This window comes from Triticum dicoccoides, chromosome 7B (assembly GCF_002162155.2).
Source record: "Triticum dicoccoides isolate Atlit2015 ecotype Zavitan chromosome 7B, WEW_v2.0, whole genome shotgun sequence".
Taxonomy (NCBI): domain Eukaryota; kingdom Viridiplantae; phylum Streptophyta; class Magnoliopsida; order Poales; family Poaceae; genus Triticum; species Triticum dicoccoides.
Genome location: NC_041393.1, coordinates 36,256,633 through 36,282,882, shown reverse-complemented (window position 1 = coordinate 36,282,882; position 26,250 = coordinate 36,256,633).

The following is a 26,250-nucleotide window of genomic DNA, read 5'->3' as shown; positions in this document are numbered from 1 at the left end:
CATGGCATCTTTTGTCCTACCCTCCCGTGGCAGTGGGGTCCTATTGGAAACTAAGGGATATTAAGGCCTCCTTTTAATAGAGAACGAAACAAAGCATTAGCACACGGTGAATACATGAACTCCTCACACTACGGTCATCACTGGGAGCAGTCCCAACTATTGTCACTCCGGGGTTGCCGGATCGTAACACGTAGTAGGTGACTATAACTTGCAAGATCGGATCTTGAACATGGATATAATGGTGATAGCATAAACGGTTCAGATCTGAAATCATGGTACTCGGGCCCGAAGTGACGAGCATTAAGCATGGCAAACTCATAGCAATATCAATCTCAGAACATAATGGATACTAGGGATCAGGCCCCAACAAAACTACTTCGATTACAAGATGAATCTCATCCAACTCCTCACCGAACAGCGAGCCTACGAAGGAATTACTCACTCCTGATGGGGAGCATCATGAAATTGGCAATGGAGAAGTGTTGGTGATGACGAAGATTGAAGATCCCCCTCTTCGGAGCCCCGAACGGACTCGAGATCTGGCCTCTCGATGAAGAACAGGAGACGGCGGCGGCTCCATCTCATGAAATGCGATAATTCTTTCTCTGTCATTTTTTTGGAAAAATAGAATTTTATAGCGTCGGTTTCAGGGTCTGCAGGGCCACCAGGTGGGGACAACCCACCTGGGCGCGCTTGGAGGGGGTGGCGCGTCCTGGTGGGTTGTGCCCAGCTAGGTGCCCCACACCGGTGGTTCTTGGCTCAAGAAATTCTCTTTTATTGTATAAAAAATCCTCGCAAAGTTTCATTCCATTCCGAGAACTTTTAATTTTTGCACAAAAACAACACCATGGTAGTTCTACTGAAAACAGCGTCAGTCCGGGTTAGTTTCATTCAAATCATGCAAATTAGAGTCGAAAACAAGAGGAAAAGCATTAGGAAAAGTAGATACGACGGAGACGTATCTACTCCCCCAAGCTTAAACCTTTGCTTGTCCTCAAGCAATTCAGTTGATAAACTGAAAAATGAAAAAGAAAAACTTTTACGAACTCTTTTGGTTTTGTTTCATAAGTAAGCTTAAACAACACCCTAGTTTTCAGCAATGATTATAACTAAACATGTCGACAATAACTCTTAAAAAATTATATTAACTCATATCAATGACATAATCAACTAGCAAGCAATAATAAGACATCTCAAACAGCAACACGCTGTCAAAACAACCATGATATAATATGACAATAGTGGTATCTTGCTAGCCCTTTCTAAGACCACAAAACATAAATGCAGAGCACCTCCAAAGTTCAAGCAGCGACTAAACATTGTAATTCATGGTAGAAAAGATCTAGTCATGATGCACCCAACATTAGCTACACACGATGCATCAGCATGACAACAATTCTCTTAGGTTCTGGCGCTTATTTGAGAAGGTGATGACACAACATAAAAGTAAATAGATAGTCCGTTCGCAGAGGGAAGCAGTGATTTGCAGAGGTGCCAGAGCTCGGGTTTTTAAAATGGAGGTAAATGAAATTTTGAGACATGCACCCTTCTTGTTTACTTCGCGACCATCAATTATCAATATCTTCCATTCTAAACACATTAGTAGCAGTTCCCAAGCGATAAAGTAAAGGTTATTGCTCCATAGGAGTTTTTGTTTGATTATTTATAAGTTTTTTTGAAATTTGGGACTGGGAGTCCCTATTACCGCCCCTTTCTCATGTAATGGTAAGTGAATAAACACCCATCCTGAGAATAACCTGCTTAGCATGGAAGATACCAACCACCTTCTGTCGCTCTATGAACAATCCAGGCACACAATAAGGATATTTGTTTGAAGTTTTTAGAGGTGGCGCATGCAAATTTACTTAGGACGGCAGGGTAATACCGCATATAGGCAGGTATGGTGGACTCATCTGGAATAACTTAGGTTTTAGGTTTTTGATGTACAAGCAGAATTCCCACTTAGTACAGGCAAAGGCTAGCAAATAAGTTGAGAAGCGGCCAGCTAGAGAGCAACAACGGTCATGAACATGCATTATGCATAAGTAACATTGGATACTAGCATGAGTAGGATATGAACACCATGAACATAAATATCATAGAGGCTATGTTGGTTTTGATTCAACTACATGCATGAACATGTGCCAAGTTAAGCCACTCGAACATGCAGAGGAGGATACCATATCATCATACCACATCACAATCATTTTAACGCAATGTTGACATCCAAGATAAATCATTATCCACTCCTAGCTACTTATGCATGGCATGAGAAACTATAATCTCTAATTGTCATTGCAAACATGTTTGATCATAATAGGTTGAATCATGGATATTAGGTTAAACATATTTACAAAAACAGAACAAGTCGAGTTCATACCTGTTTCTCTCTGCCACGGCCAGTTCATCGAATATCGTCATTATTGCCTTTCACTTGCACGACTGAACAATTTGAAAATAATAATAGTGCAAGAGTGCCGTGGACTAAGCTAGAATCTGCAAACATGTTATTCAAAAAGGAGAAGACAAGGTAGTATTGGCTCTTCGTTAGATCAACAATAATGCAAAATGAGGGCCACTCAACATTTTCATCGTGGTCTTCTCCTCGATAAGACTCAAGAAAAGAAATTCATAGAAACACACTGAAATATTTTTGGAGTTTTTGGTTTTCCGTAAACAAGCAAATAAAAAGGGAAAAACAAAAACAAGAAAAACTATTTACACAGGAAAGCTCCCAACAAGTAAAAGAAGAACGAGGAAATCTTTTTGGGTTTTCTTTTTAGTGCTACAACAATTTAAACTAGGAAGAAAAATCAAAAAGAAGCAAGAAATATGTTTTTGGATTTTCTCAAAGTTTTTCAAACACACAAGAAGAAAGCGAGAAAATAAATTTAACATGGATAATACAATGAAAAAGTGTGAACACTGACAACTGGAATGAAATGTGTGAACATGAATGAAATGTCGCTGGGAATACGTACTCCCCCAAGCTTAGGCTTTTAGCCTAACTTGGTAATCATCAGTCGTAGAAGCCATGAGGTCCTATGTTGAAGTGCTGGGGAGCGGGCACCTGAGGGTCCCACTGCTGAGGCTCCTCCTGTGCTGCAGCCAGGTTGTTCCGGTAAGCAACAATGTCCTCAGGCAAAATCATGTATCCGCCCTGGCAATATGATCAAAAAAAGCAGGTGCAGGCAGTGGAATAATATCAAGAGTTTTCTCACTGAAAGCTAAGTTATAAGGAATAAGAATATCAGGGTAATTGGCAGCGGTAAACTAGTGGTCTTCCATAGACGCTCGATCTAGGTAAACCTTGGGCAAAGGATGATCATGCTGGCGTATCTGAACGTTAAAGTGAGTCGCTAAGCGAGTAGCGTAAATGTCCCCATGTATTTTACCCTTGGACCTGTTAATGTGAAGGCGGCATGCCACAATAGCTCCCATATTATAAGTGTTGTCGCCATAAAGTGCGCAACGTAAAACAGCAAAGTCTGGAGCACTAAGTGCACCTACCTTCTCTCTAGCAAGTAAGCACTTTGCAATGAATAGAGCAAAATAATGTACATCAGGAAAATGCAAGCTAGTAGCGGTGACACCCGATACCCCTCTCTCATCTCCCACTGTCAGAGTACGGTAAAAACCGTCAAACTCCGCGGGCCTAGGCTCTACCAAACCATCATTAGAAGGAAGCATGCATATGTCACAAAGTTCAGTAAGTGGTATCTGATGGTTTTCAGCATATAAACTAAATTGCACCTCAGGGGAATTATTCCTAGAATGGTCACGGAAATTTTGCACAAAGGAATTAGTGAGGAGATGATACCTTCGCATTCAGCTGTGATGAAGTCAGTGAGGCCAGTATTAGCAGCATATTGTGCAAACTCTTGAAGGATTCTGGCCCCTTCCATGAACGAATTATGTGGCCATTCACACGGACGTAATTCCGCCAATCTCCGGGTGTGGAGATCGCTGTCAGATGACTCCCCAATAACTCCCTTGGAGTTCTTCTTGGAAGAAAACTTCCTAAATAAACTCATCTTTTTCCTATGAACAAAATTCTGAAATTTTTGGTCCGCATAATTTTTCTCAACAAAACTTTACAAAAATGATAGCAACTACTCATAGGGATGTATAGAGGCCATAGCAAGCATTCAAACTACTTAGAACTTGAAGAATTCAAGATGCGAGCTCATCTACAGCAGCACCAAGAGTAGCTAATTATTAAAAATATAAACCACTAAAGCAAAAACTAATTGGACACATGGAGGAGTCACATACCAAGCAACAATTCCCCGAAACAGTTTCGGAAATGGAGCTTCGAGCAAAGAGATCGAAATCCATGCTTTTGGGAGCAAGAACACAAGAGAGTGAGCAATGGTGATTTTTTCTCGGAGGAATGTGCTGGTGTGGGAAGAAGAGGTAAGTGAGGGGGCCCACATGGGGACCACAACCCACCAGGGCGCGCCCAGGTGGGTTGTGCCCACCTGGTGCACCTCCCTCTGATATTATTTGCCCCAGAAATTTTTAAACATTTAGAAAAAATCGTATTAAATTTTTAGAGCATTCTGAGAGCTTTTATTTTTGGGTAATTTTTTATCGTATGGAAACACTAGTGCAGAACCGGGCTTTAGCGCCGGTTTGTAAGGGCCTTTAGTGCCGGTTCTACAACCGACACTAAAGAGTGGAGACTAAAGCCCCCCCCCCCCTTTACTACCGGTTCGACACGAACTGGCGCTAAAGTGCCACCACGTGGCACGGGCCAGGCCCGGGTGCTGGTAGACCATTAGTACCGGTTGGTAACACCAACTGGTACTAAATGTTTGGGGGGTTGTTTTTTTTCATTAATTTTGTGTTTTCCATTGAATTCTTTTTTTTGCTGGTCTTTTACGATACTACAAATTGTACACGTTATGCATATATATATATATATATATATATATATATATATAGAAATAGATTTTCTCGTACGTAGAACTGCATATATATAAATATATATCATCGAATGTCTCACAACCAACACCATTAATTATTCACACATACACATGTATATACATATACAATTTCTCCTACATGTTGCCTTGGTGCCTTTGGAGCACGATGAAAAGTGGTCCATGGGGGCGGTCGCGGGTAATAGTATTTTCCTTTGGGATCTATGACCTGGTCGAGCAAAAATCCTGCTATTTCCTCTTCAAGTGCTAGTATGCGCTCCGCTGGTAGGAGCTGCTCCCGCACCTCTCTGAACTGTTTAGAAGGAGATCAATATGCATGTGTATTAGTTGTGTGACTAGATATTGATAATGGTGTGAATAGTGTTCTGACAAATGTACCCAGTCCTATCTTTGAGATCTGCTCCTTTCGGATGCCATCATGCGAATGTTCTCGCAAACGTAGAATGCACACAGATCATACCCCGGCGCCTGCTTCAGGGCCTTTACAAGAATGAAATTGAATCAGATAATGATTAATCAAGCATGATAATTAATTAATGGTATTGAAACAAGAAATAAAGAGATGGTAGTTAGCTAGCTAGCTAGTACTACTTAATTAATTACCTTTGGTCGAGACCAAAACAGCTTTTTTGCCCATTTGCGTGGAGTCACCTTGATGAACTTTGCCCAAGCCCTGCCCGCCGGCAAAGAAAATTAATAGGGGTTATAAAATAGTTCATATCAGGAAATGACGAACTAAATAGGCCGAGATATAGTTAATAATGATTGAAATTACCTGTTGACTATCCCCTTCACGATGGTGTAGTCTTTTTCTTCTTTCAGTAGTGAGTCCAGTACTTCAACTGTTCCTTTGTCAATTTTAATGTCTAACAAGATCCAGTGGAAACTGCATGCGCACACGTTTGCATGTCTTAATTAAGCGGGCATGTGTAACACTAATCAACTACCGTAAACCGTATACACTTAATTATTAACATCTAGCTAGCAAGTAAGCAAAAACAGAATTTATAGTACAAGACAGTGTGACTCACAGGACGTTGTAAGGAAGTAGTATATCTTCACTGGTATTGAGGCCCTTGAAGAACTCCAGCATGCTTTCCTCTAAACTATCTCGACAAGTTGAAAGATTCCATGTGTACTCATTAATGGTATTTGGGTCAATGAACCCAATGCCATAGCGTCCAGATTTTTTCATTTCATACATCTTTATCCTGCATATAATACCACAGAAAAGAATATATAGTGAGGATAATTACATGTAATGATTGATCAAAATGATCACTGCTAGCTTGAGACTTAAATTACACAAACAAATCACTTACAGACAATAGCAACTGACGATAGATTTGTCGAGTGTGTCTTGATTGTATAACTGAAATAGTTCTGAATACTCAACGGACAGAGCTTTGTCATGGAAGTAATGCTCCTCCTTGACATTCACCATGAGGGACTCTCGATTGGAAATCTTGGTAATGTTCATGTACCATTGATGCAATTCATACATTCTCGTTGGGAGGTTCTTGACCTTGTCTGGCTCGACCAAAGGTTGGCCCCGGACATATTTCCATTTTATTTCCTCCTCTCTAAGCGGAGACCTGGGCTCGATTTCAAGGAGTTAACAGAGTTCTTGAGCATTTCAGCCTGCATTATATGCTCCTCCGTTATTACCACATCGCCCAGTTGGGGAACATTAACGGTTTGCCCACAATAATATTGGGCGCGCGTACTCCTCTCATGTGTTGTTGGCACAACAAGCGGGGGGGATCGATTGCGCCGCCTATTCTCCCAGCTGGGGAACGGTTTTCTCGCATTTTTTGCCCACTGCTTGTTGGCTCGAGCTCGAGCTCGCTTCCTTCTGTAGTCGTGCTCAATGTGACTTCCTGATTTGGTGCTCATAGTCTGAGTCAACAGGCTTGGGAGCTGGTGCTCTAGCCATACGAATGAAGTGGTCAATCTTTTCCTCAGGCACTTTCTCCCTTGGCGGCGGTGCCGGTTTCGGTGCAAAATGGGAGTCCACTTGGGCCTGCACTATGGCTGCGTTTTGCTCCTCGGTCATGTCGTAAGGCCTCTGAGGAAGAGGAGCGAGGCTTGGACCATATTTATATCGCTTGTCTCCGCCTATACTTCCAGAACTACCTCGACTCGTACCGCTACGCACCATAGCCGCAGCGTGTCTCTTCTGCAGTTGCTGAGACGGCTGACGTGGCTGAGTTGGAGCAGGAGGAGTGGCCTGACGTTGTGCCAGACTTAAAGCAGGAGGTGTGGCCTGACACGGTGTCGGACTTGAAACCGAAGGAGTGGCCTGACGCTGTGCCGGACTTGAAGCAAGAGTCTGCTCACGCGTTCGGAGACTTGGAGGAGGTGGCGGACTTCGAGGAGGAGTTGGCTCACGCGTTCGTGGACTTGGAGGAGCGGGAGTCTGCTGACTCGGTGGCAGACTTCGAGGAGGAGTCAGCAGACGACGCGGTGTTGGTGAACTTCAAAAGATGATGCAATCCTTTCTCCATAGGATGATACGATGTATGGCCTCTCCCAGTGTGCGCTCGTCTTCACCTCCAGGAATGTCAAGCTGTAGCCCCGAATATGGGTCCACCACTTCATCAACCAAGACACGAGCATAGCCCTTTGGAATTGGGGTGCAATGGAAGGTTGCTTCGAGGGTAATTGTAAAAGCAACGCCGTCCGCCACCTTCATGGATATGTTCTTCATTTTGGAGTGTAACTCATAGTTAGTGTTCTCTAAGATGTCATCCATAGGGTATGTATCCAGCAGTGTGTCGCCCGGGGTAGAACCAACGCTGCTTCTTGGCATTGATGGGACGGTGCTATCCAATGCTAGATGATCATCCGCTTCCTGCTGCCGCAGCTGAGACCCCCTTTCCTGGCTAAGTGAGTCGATCTGCTGCTGCTGCTGCTGGAATTTGAGTGCCAAGTCCGCGTGCCTTGCTTGTAGGCCTTGAACGCGTTCTGCGTCCTGCATCCTATGCTCCTCCTCCAGCTTCCTCTTCTTCTCCTCCTCCATCTTATTTCTTGCATGGGACCTGTAGTCATCGTTCCATTCCAAAAAGCCCTCATACCAGGGAATAACGCCCTTGCCTTGTGTTCTTCCCGGGTGTTCAGGATTTCCCAGGGCGCGCGTAAGCTCGTCGTTCTCTCTGTTGGGCGTGAACACCCCCGTTCGAGCTTCTTCTATTGCGTCAAGTATATTTTGTTCGGCTCCTTTTAGACTCGCCTTCTGCGAAACCAGGCTTGTCTTCGGGTCCAATGCCCCCCATGCGCATAGAACCAAGTTCTGCACCTGGGGGGTCAGCTCCTAGTAACTGGAGTGACCCCTGCATCCTCCGTCTCTTGCTCAGACTTATCCCACTTAGGCATTCCCACCGCATAGCCACCTGGACCTAGCCTATGGAACTGCGTATTTTTTGCGGCATTGGCCTTGTTTTTTATCGACCATTCCTTAGATAATTCTGATTTCTTGAATTTCATGAAATCGGCCCAGTGTTCTCTTTGCTTCTCCAGTGTTCCCGCGAATTCTGGAGTCTTCCTTTCTATAGCGAGGTAGTTGGCCCATACAGTTTTCTTGTGGGTGTTGAATGCAATTGCCATCTTCTTAAGAACAGCGCCCTTGACTTTCTCCACATCTGCTTCAGTGAAATAATCTAGTAGGGTGAAATGTTCAATCAGAGATTCCCAAGGGCTTTTTTTGCTCTGTCGTCGACCCAAGTAACACCTGGACGTTTAGTTTTTGGCTCTTTCCATTCTTGAATGGAGATCAGGAGTTGGTCCTTCACAAGAACTCCGCACTGACGAGTCCACTTGTTTTCAATGTTCTTAGGCGTGAGGGGTTCGCCACTAGGTTTGGTGGATTCGATGTTGTACTTTACACCCTCCTTCAACTTTCTTCCTGGGCCTCGCTTTGTCCTGCTGTCTGTAGAAGCAGATTTGCTCGATCTGGAGGGCTGAAAGAAGAAAGATCAATTTGTTAATATATCTTCAAATAAAAAAACATGTGATGATCACGATGATGCCTGCTTATATAAATATGCCTCGCCGGTAGTCTTTGTTATTTGAAGACCAACATTGTCTGTGTCATCATAATCATAATCATAGTTCATGACTTCATCAGCTCGGTCGTCGAGATCGAATATCTTTTCATCACCCTCTCTGGTATTGTTCATATATTGGGAGCCGTCATCTGCTTCATTCGTATCATCTAGCATGTGAGGGCTGCGCATGATGTCGAACAATTCCTCTTCTCTCTCTGCCGGTATTGTCCGCCATAGCTTTTACTTAACTAATACAGAACAAATATAAAACAATTTAGTATTCAAATTATAATGCATGGATGCAATCAATAAGGAAAAACTGAATCATATATATATAGTACATATATGTGCATCGTCTTGATTAATATATAATCTCGAATACATCATCGTCTCGAATAATATATATAATCTCGAATACATCATCTCGAATATTATATATTGAATACATAACTGGCTAAGTACCTAATAAAGATCGAGTACTACAGAAGAATCTAGGCCACTCGTGGTTCCTGGGGCGCGGGCGGTGGACACTCAAAGAGAAGGAACCATCACATGATCATATCTACGGTCATCTGCCCAAAGAACCTGCTAAGTATTGGAGAACCTGACGTCCATAGCAGCCATGTAGCGATGGACGTGCTCGTCCTCCTCCCTGACAAGGCGACGCACCACCTCCGGCGGGGCCGGCTCCCTCTGCACCGAATGTGGCCCACATGAACGCCACCAAAGGAGATCAGGGTCGACGACGGGACCCGAGGCCGGGTTCCTCACCAAGCGGCATGCCCCTCCAGGTAGCACCTTCCAGTGCCAGCCCGGCGGAGCCCAGTCTCGGACATGGGTCCTCTGAAGCAGGACATCGTCGCGAACGGGTCGACGGCGAGGATGCGAGCCGGCCATATCGTCGAGAACAAATACTATATGCCCGCAAAAAGTAACATTTTTTAAATGATTGGATTGTGATAACTAAAATTCTATATATATGCAAATTCTAACAATTTGACATTAATCTAATTCATCTAACTAAAACTAATTCTAAAATTTCTAACATTTCTGATTATATAACTAACATTTCTAATATTTATGTAACTAAAAAACAGAAAAATTGCTAACATTTCTATAACTAAAAAACAGAAAAAGTTTATAACATTTCTATATAACTAACATTTCTAATATTTCTATAACTAAAAAACATAAAAAATTCTAACATTTGTATAGATATTTCTATAACTAAAAAACAGAAAAAATTCTATAACCAAAATTTATAACAAACAAGCTAATGTGTGTGTGTGTGTGTGCGTGCGTGTGTGTGTGTGTGGACATGGCGGCCGGGTGAGCTCACCGGCCAGGAGGGGCGGCGACGACGGGGCGACGGGACGGGGCGGCGAAGACAGGGCGGGGCGCGGCGACAGGGCGGGGCGCGGCGACGGGGACGACGGGGACGGGGACGGCCGGGGCGGCGACGAGGGGCGGGGACGGCCGGGGCAGGCGGCGCGTGTTGTTGACGGAGAGGAAGAAACAGAGGGAAACCGATTTTTTTTCAAATGTTGTATATATAGGATGGACCTTTAGTACTGGTTGGAGCCACCAACCGGTACTAAAGGTCTATTTTGGCCAGGCCAAGCGGCGGGAAGCGCCCCCCCCTTTAGTACCGGGTGGTGGCACCAACCGGTACTAAAGACCACCTCTTTAGTACTGGTTGCAGCCACCACCCGGTACTAAAGGTGGTGCACTGGCGCAGTGCGGTGCGGCAAGTTTAGTCCCACCTCGCTAGTCGAGGGGCGACCGCACTGGTTTATAAGCCCCAGTGCGGTGGCTCTCTCGAGCTCCTCTCCTAAGCAGTCCTACTGGGCCTACCTGTTCTGTGCTGCCTTGTGGGCCTACTGGGTCTTTGTGGGCCTGCATCCTGGCCCAACAAAACGTTCTGTTTCTAGTCGTATGCAGGCCGCTTTGGCCTAGTAAGAGGGCTTTTTTATTTTCTTTATTTTTTTGCTGTATTTATTTTTGAGTTGTTTTTTTTTTCTGTATTTAGAGTTTCTTTGTGAATATTTTTGCTTTAGAAAATTACAAACTTTCTGTTAGTGCCGGTAGTTTTCAAATTTGAATAGTTTAAATTTTGAATTATTTGAAATTTGTGTGAATCACTAGTTTGTGAATAACTTAACTTTGAAAAAAGATTTTTCAGTGATTCTTTTTTCTTATGTTTAATATTAGTGTGTTTTATCATTATATTCAATTTGGTAATTCTTAGGTTATTTAGAAAATGAAATGCCTTTGTAACACATGGGTTTTCGTCCGAAACCCTGATACTTCGAAAGAGACTGTCCATTTTGTACACGAAGTGCATCCAGTTTTTGCCTTAACCCTCTCTACTTTTTTGCACATGCTATGTGGGTGAAATTATGATACCATGCCAACTTTCAACCTTTTCTGAGTTCATTTGAAATGCTTTTCAATTTTAGGGTCATTTAGCTAAAAAAATAAGTAAATGCATGAAAGAATTTGTTTGCACATAAAATTTCTTCGCGTTTCAAATGCCAAAACACATAACTACCCTAACTATTATAGAGATTCCCTCCTGGGTGTTTAACACAGAAGAAAGTGATGATAGTGAAGCCGATCACATCCCAGATCTTTGCGTGTGAAACTTTTTCTTCGCGTGTGTCCCTTTGCGCCGTAGCCATGGAAAATCTTCATCATTTAACTGGTTGCTCGGGTCAATATTCACTGTGAATGGAGCAATTTCATCAAACTTTTCATAATCTTCTGACATGTCTGTCTTGTCATCCACTCCCATGATGTTTCTTTTCCCTAAAAGAACTATGTGGCGCTTTGGCTCGTCGTATGATCCATTCGCTTCCTTATCTTTTCTTTTTCTCGGACTGGTAGACATGTCTTTCACATAAAATACCTGTGCCACATCATTGGCTAGGACGAATGGTTTGTCTGCATACGCGAGATTGTTGAGGTCCACTATTGTCATTCCGTACTGCAGGTCTTCCGTTACCCCGCCTCGTGTCATATTGACCCATTTGCACCGAAACAAAGGGACCTTGAAACCACCTCCATAGTAAGTTCCCATATGTCCTCTATGTAACGATAACATGTTTCCTTTCCCGTGTTGGTTGTTACATCAAAGCGGACACCACTGTTTTGGTTGGTGCTCTTCTTATCTTGGGCGATCGTGTAAAATGTATTCCCATTTATCTGGTACCCTTTGAAAGTCATTATATTCGAAGATGGTAATTGTGAAGGAAATATGCCCTAGAGGCAATAATAAAGTTACTATTTATTTCCTTATTTCATGATAAATGTTTATTATTCATGCTAGAATTGTATTAACCGGAAACATAATACATGTGTGAATACATAGACAAACATAGTGTCACTGGTATGCCTCTACTTGACTAGCTCGTTAATCAAAGATGGTTAAGTTTCCTAACCATAGACATGAGTTGTCATTTGATTAACGGGATCACATCATTAGAAGAATGATGTGATTGACTTGACCCATTCTGTTAGCATAGCACCCGATCGTTTAGTATATTGCTATTGCTTTCTTCATGACTTATACATGTTCCTATGACTATGAGATTATGCAACTCCCATTTACCGGAGGAACACTTTGTGTGCTACCAAACGTCACAACGTAACTGGGTGATTATAAAGGTGCTCTACAGGTGTCTCCAAAGGTACTTGTTGGGTTGACGTATTTCGAGATTAGGATTTGTCACTCTGATTGTCGGAGAGGTATCTCTGGGCCCTCTCGCTAATGCACATCACTTAAGCCTTGCAAGCATTGCAACTAATGAGTTAGGTGCGAGGTGATGTATTACGGAACGAGTAAAGAGACTTGCCGGTAACGAGATTGAACTAGGTATTGGATACCGACGATTGAATCTCGGGCAAGTAACATACGGATGACAAAGGGAACAACGTATGTTGTTATGCGGTTTGACCGATAAAGATCTTCATAGAATATGTGGGAGCCAATATGGGCATCCAGGTCCCGCTATTGGTTATTGACCAAAAACGTGTCTCGGTCATGTCTACATAGTTCTTGAACCTGTAGGGTCCGCACGCTTAACGTTTCGTTGATGATATATTATTATATGAGTTATGTATGTTGGTAACCGAATGTTGTTCGGAGTCCCGGATGAGATCATGGACATGACGAGGAACTCCGGAATGGTCCGGAGATAAAGTTTGATATATGGGATAATAGTGTTTGATCTTCGGAAGGGTTCCGTAATTCACCGGAAGAGGTTCCGGATGTTTCCCGAAATGTTTGGGTACGAGAACATGTTATTTGGGCCAAAGGGGAAAGCCCACAAGGATTTTGGAAAGCGCAAAAGGAAGTTTTGTGGAGTCCAGGGGCCAGACGCCAGGGTCCCTAGTGTCTGGGTCCAGACGCCGGGAACCCTGGCGTCTGGTCCTGGAGTCCGAGTGGGACTCTTGCCTTTCGGGCAAAACCGACTTTGAGGAGGCTTTTGCTCCAAGTTTCGACCCCAGGGCTCAACATATAAATAGAGGGGCGGGGCTCGCACCAAAGACACATCAAGAAACACCAAGCTGTGTGCCGGCAACCCCGTCCCCTCTAGTTTATTCTTCCTCATAGTTTCCGTAGTGCTTAGGCGAAGCTCTGTGGAGATTGTTCTTCACCAACACCGTCACCACGCTGTCATGCTGCCGGAACTCATCTACTACTTCGCCCGTCTTGCTGGATCGAGAAGGCGAGGACGTCATCGAGCTGAACGTGTGCAGAACTCGGAGGTGCCGTGCGTTCTGTACTTGGATTGGTCCGATCGTGAAGACGTATGACTACATCAACCGCGTTGATAAACACTTCCGCTTAGCGATCTTCAAGGGTATTAAGATACACTCCCCCTCTCGTTGCTATGCATCACCATGATCTTGCGTGTGGGTAGGAATTTTTTTGAAATTACTACGTATCCCCAATAGTGGTATCAGAGCCAGGTTTTATGCATAGATGTCATATGCACGAGTAGAACACAAGTGAGTTGTGGGCGATGTAAGTCATACTGCTTAGCAGCATGTCATACTTTGGTTTGCCGGTATTGTGAGATGAAGCGGCCCGGACCGACATTACGCGTACGCTTACGCGAGACTGGTTTCACCGTTACGCGCACTCATGCTTAAAGGTGACTGGCGGATGTCTGTCTCTCTCACTTTAGTTGAACCGAGTGTGGCTACGCCCGGTCCTTGCGAAGGTTAAAACATCACCAACTTGACAAACTATCGTTGTGGTTTTGATGCATAGGTAAAAATGGTTCTTGCTAAGCCCGTAGCAGCCACGTAAAACTTGCAACAACAAAGTAGAGGACGTCTAACTTGTTTTTGTAGGGCATGTTGTGATGTGATATGGTCAAGATGTGATGCTATATTTTATTTTATGAGATGATCATGTTTTGTAACCGAAGTTATCGGCAATTGGCAGGAGCCATATGGTTGTCGCTTTATTGTATGAAATGCAAACGCCCTGTAATTGCTTTACTTTATCACTAAGCGGTAGCAATAGTCGTAGAAGCAATAGACGGTGTAAACGACAATGATGCTACGATGGAGATCAAGGTGTCGCTCTGGTGACGATGGTGATCATGGAGGTGCTTTGGAGATGGAGATCACAAAACCAAGATGATGATGGCCATATCATATCACTTATATTGATTGCATGTGATGTTCATCCTTTATGCATCTTATCTTGCTTTGATTGACGGTAGCATTTTAAGATGATCTCTCACTAAAATTATCAAGAAGTGTTCTCCCTGAGTATGCACCGTTGCGAAAGTTCTTCGTGCTGAGACACCACGTGATGATCGGGTGTGATAGGCTCTACGTTCAAATACAACGGGTGCAAAACAGTTGCGCACGCGGAATACTCAGGTTAAACTTGACGAGCCTAGCATATAACAGATATGGCCTCGGAACACGGAGACCGAAAGGTCGAGCATGAATCATATAATAGATATGATCAACATATTGATGTTCACCGTTGAAACTACTCCATCTCACGTGATGATTGGACATGGTGTAGTTGATATGGATCACGTAATCACTTAGAGGATTAGAGAGATGTCTTTCTAAGTGGGAGTTCTTAAGTAATATGATTAATTGAACTTAAATTTATCATGAACTTAGTACTAGTAGTATTTTGCAAATTATGTTGTAAATCAATAGCTTGCATTGTTGCTTTCATATGTTTATTATGATATGTTCCTAGAGAAAATTGTGTTGAAAGATGTTAGTAGCAATGATGCGGATTGGATCCGTGATCTGATGTTTATCCTCATTGCTGCATAGAAGAATTATGTCCTTGATGCACCGATAGGTGACAGACCTATTGCAGGAGCAGATGCAGACGTTATGAACGTTTGGCTAGCTCAATATGATAACTACTTGATAGTTTTGTGCACCATGCTTTATGGCTTAGAATCAAGACTTCAAAGACGTTTTGAACGTCATGGACCATATGAGATGTTCCAGGAGTTGAAGTTAATATTTCAAGCAAATACCCGAGCTGAGAGATATGAAGTCTCCAACAAGTTCTATATCTAAAAGATGGAGGAGAATCGCTCAACTAGTGAGCATGTGCTCAGATTGTCTGGGTACTACAATCACTTGAATCAAGTGGGAGTTAATCTTCCAGATAAGATAGTGATTGACAGAGTTCTCTAGTCACCATCACCAAGTTAGTAGAACTTCGTGATGAACTATAGTATGCAAAGGATGATGAAAATGATTCCTGAGCTCTTCGCGATGTTGAAATCAACGAAGGTAGAAATCAAGAAAGAGCATCAAGTGTTGATGGTGGACAAGATCACTAGTTTCAAGAAAAAGGGCAAAGGGAAGAAGGGGAACTTCAATAAGAACAGCAAGCAAGTTGCTGCTCAAGTGAAGAAGCCCAAGTCTGGACCTAAGCCTAAGACTAAGTGATTCTACTGCAAAGGGACTGGTCACTGGAAGTGGAACTACCCCAAGTATTTGGCGGATAAGAAGGATGGCAAAGTGAACATAGGTATATTTGATACACATGTTATTGATGTGTACTTTACTAGTGTTTATAGCAACCCCTTGGTATTTGATACTGGTTCAGTTGCTAAGAGTAGTAACTCGAAACGGGAGTTGCAGAATAAACATAAACTAGTTGAGGATGAGGTGACGATGTGTGTTGGAAGTAGTTCCAAGATTGATATGATCATCATCGCACACTCCCTATACTTTCTGGATTAGTGTTGAACCTAAATAAGTGTTATTTGGCATTTGCGTTGAGCATGAATATGATTTGCTCATGTTTATTGCAATACGGTTATTCATTTAAAGTCAGAGAATAATTGTTGTTCTGTTTACATGAATAAAACCTTCAATGGTCATACACCCAATTAAAATAGTTTGTTGGATCTCGATCATAGTGATACACATATTCATAATATTGAAGCCAAATAAATGCAAAGTTGATAATGATAGTGCAACATATTTGTGGCACTGCCGTTTAGGTCATATCGGTGTAAAGCGCATGAAGAAACTCCATAAAAATGGACTTTTGGAATCACTTGATTATGAATCATTTGATGCTTGCGAACCGTGCCTTTTGGGCAAGATGACTAAAACTCCGTTCTCCGGAACAATGGAACGAGCTAGTGACTTATTGGAAATAATACATACCGATGTATGCGGTCCAATGAGTGTTGATGCTCGTGGTAGGTATCGTTATTTTTCTGACCTTCACAAGATGATTTGAGCAGATATGAGTATATCTACTTAATGAAACACAAGGCTGAAACATTTGAAAAGTTCGAAGAATTTCAGAGTGAAGTGGAGAATCATAGTAACAAGAAAATAAAGTTTTTACGATCTGATTGTGGAGAAGAATATTTGAGTTACGAGTTTGGGCTTCATATAAAACAATGTGGAATAGTTTATCAGCTCACGCCACATGGAACACCACAATGTTATGGTGTGTCCGTACGTCATAACCATAGTTTATTGGATATAGTGCAATCTATGATGTCTCTTACCGATTTACCACTATCGTTTAGGGGTTATGCATTAGAGACAGCTGCATTCACTTTAAATAGGGCACCATCAAAATCCATTGAGACGACGCCTTATGAACCGTGGTTTGGCAAGAAACCAAAGTTGTCATTTCTTAAAGTTTGGGGCTGCGATGCTTATGTGAAAAAGTTTCAACCTGATAAGCTCGAACCCAAATCGGAGAAGTGCGTATTCATAGAATACCCAAAGGTAACTGTTGGGTACACCTTCTATCACAGATCCGAAGGCAAGTTATTCGTTGCTAAGATGGATCCTTTCTAGAGAAGGAGTTTCTCTCGAAAGAAGTGAGTGGGAGGAAAGTAGAACTTGATGAGGTAACTGCACCTTCTCCCTTATTGGAAAGTAGTTCATCACAGAAGTCAGTTCCTGTGATTCCTACACCAATTAGCGAGGAAGTTAATGATGATGATCATGAAACTTCAGATCAAGGTTCCACCAAACCTCGTAGGTCTTCCAGAGTAAGATCCGCACCAGAGTGGTACGGTAATCATGTTCTAGAAGTCATGTTACTAGACCATGATGAACCTATGAACTATGAGGAAGCGATGATGAGCCCAGATTCCGAGAAATGGCTTGAGGCCATAAAATCTGAGATATGATCCATGTATGAGAACAAAGTATGGACGTTGGTGGACTTGCCCGATGATCGGCAAGCCATAGAAAATAAATGGATCTTCAAGAGGAAGACAGACACTGATAGTAGTGTTACTATCTACAAAGCTCAACTTGTCGCAAAAAGGTTTTTCAAAAAGTTCAAGGTGTTGAATACAATGAGATTTTCTCACTCGTATCGATGCTTAAAGTCTGTCCGAATCATGTTAGCAATTGCCACATTTTATGAAATCTGGCAAATGGATGTCAAAACTACATTCCTTAATGGATTTTTTAAAGAAAAGTTGTATATGATGCAACCAGAAGGTTTTGTTAATCCTAAAGGTGCTAACAAAATGTGCAAGCTCCAGCAAACCATCAATGGACTGGTGCAAGCATCTCGGAGTTGTAATATACGCTTTGATGAGTTGATCAAAACATATGGTTTTATACAGACTTTTGGAAAGGCCTGTATTTACAAGAAAGTGAGTGGGAGCACTACAACCTTTCTGATAAGTATATGTGAATGACATATTGTTGATCGGAAATGATGTAGAATTTTCTGGAAAGCATAAAGGAGTATTTGAAAGGAGTTTTTCAAAGAAAGACCTCAGTAAAGCTACTTACATATTGAGCATAAAAATCTATTGAGATAGATCAAGACGCTTGATAAGTTTTTCAATTAGTACATACCTTGACAAGATTTTCAAGTAGTTCAAAATGGAACAGACAAAGAAAGAGTTCTTTCCTGTGATGCAAAGGTATGAAGTTGAGTAAGACTCAAAACCCGACCATGGCAAAAAATAGAAAGAGAATGAAAAGTCATTCCCTATGCCTCAGTCATAGGTTCTATAAAGTATGATATGTTGTGTACCGGACCTATTGTATACCTTGCTCTGAGTTTGGCAAAGGAATACAATTTTGATCTAAGAGTAGATCACTGGACAGCGGTCAAGAATATCCTTAGTGAGGACTAAGGAGATGATTCTCGATTATGGAGGTGATAAAAGAGTTCATCGTAAAGAGTTACATCAATGCAAGCTTTTACACCAATCCAGATAACTCTAAGTCTCAATCTGGATACATATTGAAAGTGGGAGCAATTAGCTAGAGTAGCTCCATGCAGAGCATTGTAAACATAGAATATTTGCAAAATACATACGGCTCTGAATGTGATAGACCCGTTGACTAAACTTCTCTCATGAGCAAAACATGATCATACCTTAGTACTCTTTGGGTGTTAATCACATAGCGATGTGAACTAGATTATTGACTCTAGTAAACCCTTTGGGTGTTGATCACATGACGATGTGAACTATGGGTATTAATCACATACAGATGTGAATATTGGTGTTAAATCACATGGCGATGTGAACTAGATTATTGACTCTAGTGCAAGTGGGAGACTGAAGGAAATATGCCCTAGAGGCAATAATAAAGTTATTATTTATTTCCTTATTTCATGATAAATGTTTATTATTCATGCTAGAATTGTATTAACCGGAAACATAATACATGTGTGAATACATAGACAAACATAGTGTCACTAGTATGCCTCTACTTGACTAGCTCGTTAATCAAAGATGGTTATGTTTCCTAACCATAGACATGAGTTGTCATTTGATTAACGGGATCACATCATTAGAAGAATGATGTGATTGACTTGACTCATTCCGTTAGCATAGCACCTGATCGTTTAGTATATTGCTATTGCTTTCTTCATGACTTATACATGTTCCTATGACTATGAGATTACGCAACTCTCGTTTACCGGAGGAACACTTTGTGTGCTACCAAACGTCACAACGTAACTGGGTGATTATAAAGGTGCTCTACAGGTGTCTCCAAAGGTACTTGTTGGGTTGGCGTATTTCGAGATTAGGATTTGTCACTGCGATTGTCGGAGAGGTATCTCTGGGCCCTCTTGGTAATGCGCATCACTTAAGCCTTGCAAGCATTGCAACTAATGAGTTAGTTGCGAGATGATGTATTACGGAACGAGTAAAGAGACTTGCCGGTAACGAGATTGAACTAGGAATTGGATACCGGCGATCGAATCTCGAGCAAGTAACATACCGATGACAAAGGGAACAACATATGTTGTTATGCGGTTTGACCGATAAAGATCTTCGTAGAATATGTGGGAGCCAATGTGGGCATCCAGGTCCCGCTATTGGTTGTTGACCGAAAACGTGTCTCGGTCATGTCTACATAGTTCTTGAACCCGTAGGGTTCGCACGCTTAACATTTCATTGACAATATAGTATTATATGAGTTATGTAGGTTGGTAACCGAATGTTGTTCGGAGTCTCGGATGAGATCATGGACATGACGAGGAACTCCGGAATGGTCCGGAGATAAAGTTTGATATATGGGATAATAGTGTTTGATCTTCGGAAGGGTTCCGAAATTCACCGGAAGAGGTTCTGGATGTTTCCCAAAATGTTTGGGTACGAGAACACGTTATTTGGGCCAAAGGGGAAAGCCCACACGGTTTTTGGAAAGCGCAAAAGGAAGTTTTGCGGAGTCCAAGGGCCAGACGCTAGGGTCCCTGGCGTCTGGGTCCAGACGCTGGGAACCCTGGCGTCTGGTCCTCGAGTCCGAGTGGGAATCTTGCCTTTCGGGCAAAACCGACTTTGAGGAGGCTTTGGCTCCAAGTTTCGACCCCAGGGCTCAACATATAAATAGAGGGGCGGGGCTAGCACCAAAGACACATCAAGAAACACCAAGCCGTGTGCTGGCAACCCCGTCCCCTCTAGTTTATCCTCCGTCATAGTTTCCGTAGTGCTTAGGCGAAGCTCTGCGGAGATTGTTCTTCACCAACACCGTCACCACGCCGTCGTGCTGCCGGAACTCATCTACTACTTTGCCCGTCTTGCTGGATCGAGAAGGCGAGGACGTCATCGAGATGAACGTGTCCAGAACTCGAAGGTGCCGTGCGTTCGGTACATGGATCAGTCAGATCGTGAAGACGTACGACTACATCAACCGCGTTGATAAACTCTTCCGCTTAGCGATCTTCAAGGGTATGAAGATACACTCCCCCTCTCGTTGCTATGCATCACCATGATCTTGCGTGTGCGTAGGAATATTTTTGAAATTACTACGTATCCCCAACAAACTGGGACAGCAGGACATGTCATCTTGAATATCGCCATCATGCATGGCACGTTTCTGCAACCAACCGGCAAAAGTCCTCATTTGTTCACGTGTAATCCAGTCGCCAGACTTCTCCGGGTGTTTGGAGTGTAGAAAATTCTTGTGTTCCTCCATATATGGAGCCACCAAGGCGGAATTCTGTAGAACTGTGTAGTGTGCTTCAGTGAGAGAATGCCCGTCCATACATATTATTTGATCCCCTCCTAGCGTGCCTTTTCCATCCAGTCTGCCCTTATGCCACGATTCAGGAACACCAATCGGCTTAAGGTCAGGAATAAAGTCAATACAAAACTCAATGACCTCCTCATTTTCATGGCGCTTCGAGATGCTTCCTTCTGGCCTAGCACGGTTATGAACATATTTCTTCAAGACTCCCATGAACCTCTCAAAGGGGAACATATTGTGTAGAAATACGGGACCCAAAATGTTAATCTCTTCGCAAAGGTGAACTAGGACGTGCGTCAAGATGTTGAAGAATGATGGTGGGAACACCAACTCGAAACTAACAAGTCATTGCACCAAATCATTCTGTAACCTTGGTATGATTTCTGGATCGATTACCTTCTGAGAGATTGCATTGAGGAATGCACATAGCTTCACAATGGCTAATCGAATGTTTTCCGGTAGAAGCCCCCTCAATGCAACCGGAAGCAGTTGCGTCATAATCACATGGCAGTCATGAGACTTTAGGTTCTGGAACTTTTTCTATGCCATATTTATTATTCCCTTTATATTCAACGAGAAGCCAGACGGTACCTTCATGATGAGCAGGCATTCAAAGAAGATTCCCTTCTCTTCTTTGGTAAGAGCGCAGCTGGCCTAACCCTGATGTATGCCGTCTTTTCCGTGCATACGTTGCTGGTCCTCCCGTATCTCTGGTGTATCTTTTGTCTTCCCATACATGCCCAAAAAGCCAAGCAGGGTCACGCAAAGATTCTTCGTCACATGCATCACGTCGATTGCGGAGCGGACATCTAGGTTTTTCCAATATGGCAGGTCCCAAAATATAGATTTCTTCTTCCACATGGGTGCGCGTCCCTCAGCGTCCTTCGGAACAGGTTGTCCACCAGGACCCTTTCCAAAGATTACCTTCAAATCCTTGACCATATCATGTACATCAACACCAGTATGGTGGCGAGGCTTCATCCGGTGATCCACCTCACCTTTGAAATGCTTGCCTTTCTTTCTTACGGGATGCCTGCTCGAAAGAAATCGACGATGTTGCAGGTACACAATCTTCCTATAACTATCCAAATATATATTGTCGGTATCATCCAAACAGTGCATGCATCCGCGGTATGCCTTGTTTGTCTGTCCTGAAAGGTTACTGCGAGCAGGCCAATCAATGATGGTCATGAATAGCAACGCCTTTAGGTCAAATTCTTCCTGTCCATGCTCATCCCACGCACGTACACCTGTTCCATTCCACATCTGTAATAGTTCTTCAACTAATGGCCTTAGGTGCACATCAATGTCGTTGCCGGGTTGCTAAGGGCCTTGGATGAGCACTGGCATCATAATGAACTTCCGCTTCATGCACAACCGAGGAGGAAGGTTATACGAACATAGAGTCACAGGCCAGGTGCTATGGTTGCTGCTCTGCTCCCCAAAAGGATTAATGCCATATGCACTCAGACCAAACCATACGTTCCTTGGGTCACCTGCAAACTCCTCCCTGTACTTTCTCTCGATTTTTCTCCACTGCGAACCGTCAGCGGGTACTCTCAACTTTCCATCTTTCTTACGGTCTTCTCCATGCCACCGCATCGCCCTCGCATGCTCTTTGTTTTGGAACAAACGTTTCAACCGTGGTATTATAGGAGCATACCACATCACCTTGGCAGGAATCTTCTTCCTGGGGCGCTCACCCATGACATCACCATGGTCATCGCGACTGATCTTATAACGCAATGCACCGCATACCGGGCAAGCGTTCAAATCCTCGTACTCACCGTGGTAGAGGATGTAGTCATTAGGGCATGCATGTATCTTCTGCACCTCTAACCCTAGAGGGCAGGCAACCTTCTTTGCTTCATACGTACTCTTGGGCAATTCGTTCTCCTTTGGAAGCATATTCTTTATCATCACCAGCAACTTTCCAAATCCCTTGTCAGATACACCATTCTCTGCCTTCCATTGCAGCAATTCTAGTGTGGTGCCCAACTTTTTTTGTCCGCTTTGCAATTCGGGTACAACAATTTCTTGTGATCCTCTAACATGCGTTGCAACTTCTTCTTCTCCAAATCACTTGCACAGTTTCTCTTTGCATCGGCAATGGCTCGACCTAGATCATCAGCGGGCTCATCTGATGCCTCTTCTTCAGCTTCTTCCCACATTGCCGGCTCAGCTTCTTCCCCCATTGTTGTATCATCGTATTCAGGGAACCCATGGCCAGGATAGCTGTCGTCGTCCTCGTCTTCTTTATTGTCTTCCATCATAACCCCTCTTTCTCCGTGCTTGGTCCAAACATTATAGTGGGGCATGAAACCAGACTCAAATAGGTGGACATGAATGGTTCTTGACGTAGAGTAATTGTGACCATTCTTACAGCCAGGACATGGACAAGGCATAAAACCATCCGCCCGCTTGTTTGCCTCAGCGGCAAGCAAAAAAGTATGCACGCCATTAATGAACTCGGGAGAGCATCGGTTATCATACATCCATTGTCGGCTCATCTTCATTACACAGCACCGAATAGACCAAATTAATACAAGTTCATACATAAAGTTCATATACAACACTTAATTAAATTCAACATACAAATAACTGTCTAGCTAAAGAATTTAAATGCAACAAAAAATGCGATCAAGATCGCAACTAGGGTAACAATTGATCCAACAGCATAATGATACCAAGCCACACTATCAATGGCATATTTTCTAATCTTTATAATCTTCAACCGCATTTTCTCCATCTTGATCTTGTGATCATCAATGACATCGGCAACATGCAACTCCAATTCCATCTTCTCCCCCTCAATTCTTTTCAATTTTCTTTCAAACACTCGTTTTCTCTTTCAACTAAATTTAACCTCTCGACAATAGGGTCGGTTGGAATTTCCGGTTCACATACCTCCTAGATAAAAATATCTATGTCAATTTGATGGGCATAATTTGTCATAAACACGAAATGCAACAACTAGTTTTAAAAGAGAATATACCACATCTGAATCATAACAAGGACGAGGGCCGACGGGGACAGATATCAAAACCATGGCACTATGTATAACAAACAACGCACGGGTAAGATAATTATACGAGTAACTATATATCCAAATCACGCAAACATCAATTTGGTAATGTAAAACATTCATGAACAAGAGCCTCACCACAAGGTGGTGCCGGCGACGGGACGATGCGGGTGATCGACGGTGGTTACGACGTAGATTTAGAAGGCACTAAGTAAACCGCACCTACATATGCAAACTAAGTGTTATTTTTGACCTCAAATTGCATATAAATCAAATACTAGTACATATAATTCCTCCCAAATTACTATACTCACAAATTAATCACTAGACAAAGCATTTCAAGAGCTAATCTAGCAATGAGAGATGAAAGGACAAAGTTGCTAACCTTTGTGATCATTTGAATGGATGGGGGCCTTCAAATCTTGACAAATTTTGGGCAAAATGTGTGATGAGCTCGAGGAAGAGAGGGGAAAAACAAAGGAGGAGAGGGGAAAGGGGAAGAACAGAGCGAGCTCGGGTGGACGAAGGGTTTATGTACGTCGACCTTTAGTACCGATTCGTTGCACGAACCGGTACTAAAGGTGCTGGAGGGGTCCCAGACTGACAACATCCTGCCACCGCTCTCTTTAGTACCAGTTCGTGGCACGAACCGGTGCTAAAGGTTCTCCATGAACCGGTACTAATGAGAGCGGACGGCTAGCCGTTGGAACTGGCACTAATGGACACATTAGTGCTGGCTCAAAATCAAACCGGCACTAATGTGCTTCACATTTGACCCTTTTTCTACTAGTGAAAACTCAGAAAATGGACAAAGCATGACATTTTATTTTATTTAACAGAAAACAAAAGGTAGGGAAAAAATGTAGTGCTCACTAAATCCATCATCTTCATACCTCTCAAAAATGATCCATTAATAAGGTTGATCAAGTCTTATTAACAACCACTTTAGATTAGCATGAAACCGAAGAACTTTCGTAAGTCACTAAGTTACCTCAACAGGGATATGAATGTCCCCAATAATAAGCATTTCATATTTCTTTTTAAGAGTAGGTAGAGGTAGCTGAAAACTTCCAACAGTGATTGTCGGAGATTTTTCAATAACATTAATACCATTCACTTGGAATTGTTTCTTCGGAAAGTGCACCATGTGCTCATTACGTTAATATGAAAAGTGGTCTTGCTTTTATTGCAATCAATAACAGCCTCTGCAGTATTCAAGAAGGGTCTGCCAAGGATAATCGAAATGTTGTCGTCCTCGGGCATCTCAAGTATAACAAAGTCGGTAGAATAGTAACATTAGCAACAACAACGGGCACATCTTCACAAATACCGATAGGTATGGAAGTTGATTTGTCAGCCATTTGCAAAGATATTTCAGTAGGTGTGAGTTTATTCAAATCAAGTCTTTTATATAAAGAGAAAGACATAACACTAACACCAGCTCCCAAATCACATAAAGCAGTTTTCACATAATTTCTTTTAATGGAGCAAGGTATAGTTGGTATTCTCGGATCTCCAAGTTTTTTAGGTAATCCATCTTTAAAAGTATAGTTATCAAGCATCATGGAGATTTCAGCTTCCGGTATTTTTCTCTTATTGGTGATGATGTCTTTCGTGTACTTTGCATAAGGAGGCATTTTTAAGATTTCAGTCAAGCGAGTTCGCAAAAAGACTGGCCTCGACATTTCAGACAAGCGTTCAAATTCTTTATCATCTTTCTCTTTAGTCGACTAACGTGGAAAGGGCATAGGTTTTTGAACCCATGGCTCTCTTTCCTTTCCATGTTTTCTAGCAACAAAGTCTCTTTTATCATATTTTTTATTCTTCGGTTCTGGGTTATCAAGATCAACAGCTGGCTCTATCTCAACATCATTATCTGGTTCTTTATTAGTTGTTTGAGTGTCTTCATGAACCTCATCATTATCTTTTTCATTATCAGAAGGTGAGTGTTCACTACCAGATTGAGTTTTAGCATCAGAGATAGAAACTTCATTATCATTATCAGGAGGTTTTTCTACATCAGGTTCACTAGAGGTATGCAAAATCCTATGATTCTTCTTCTTCTTTTTCTTTTAAGAAGGACTAGGTGCATCCATGTTAAGTCTGTGAGAGTCTTGTTCAATTCTCTTTGGGTGTCCCTCAGGATAAAGTGGTTCCTGAGTCATTTTACCACCTCTAGTTGCTACTGTAACAGCAAAGTCACTTATATTATTGTTCATTTCATCAAGTAACTCCCTTTGAGATTTAG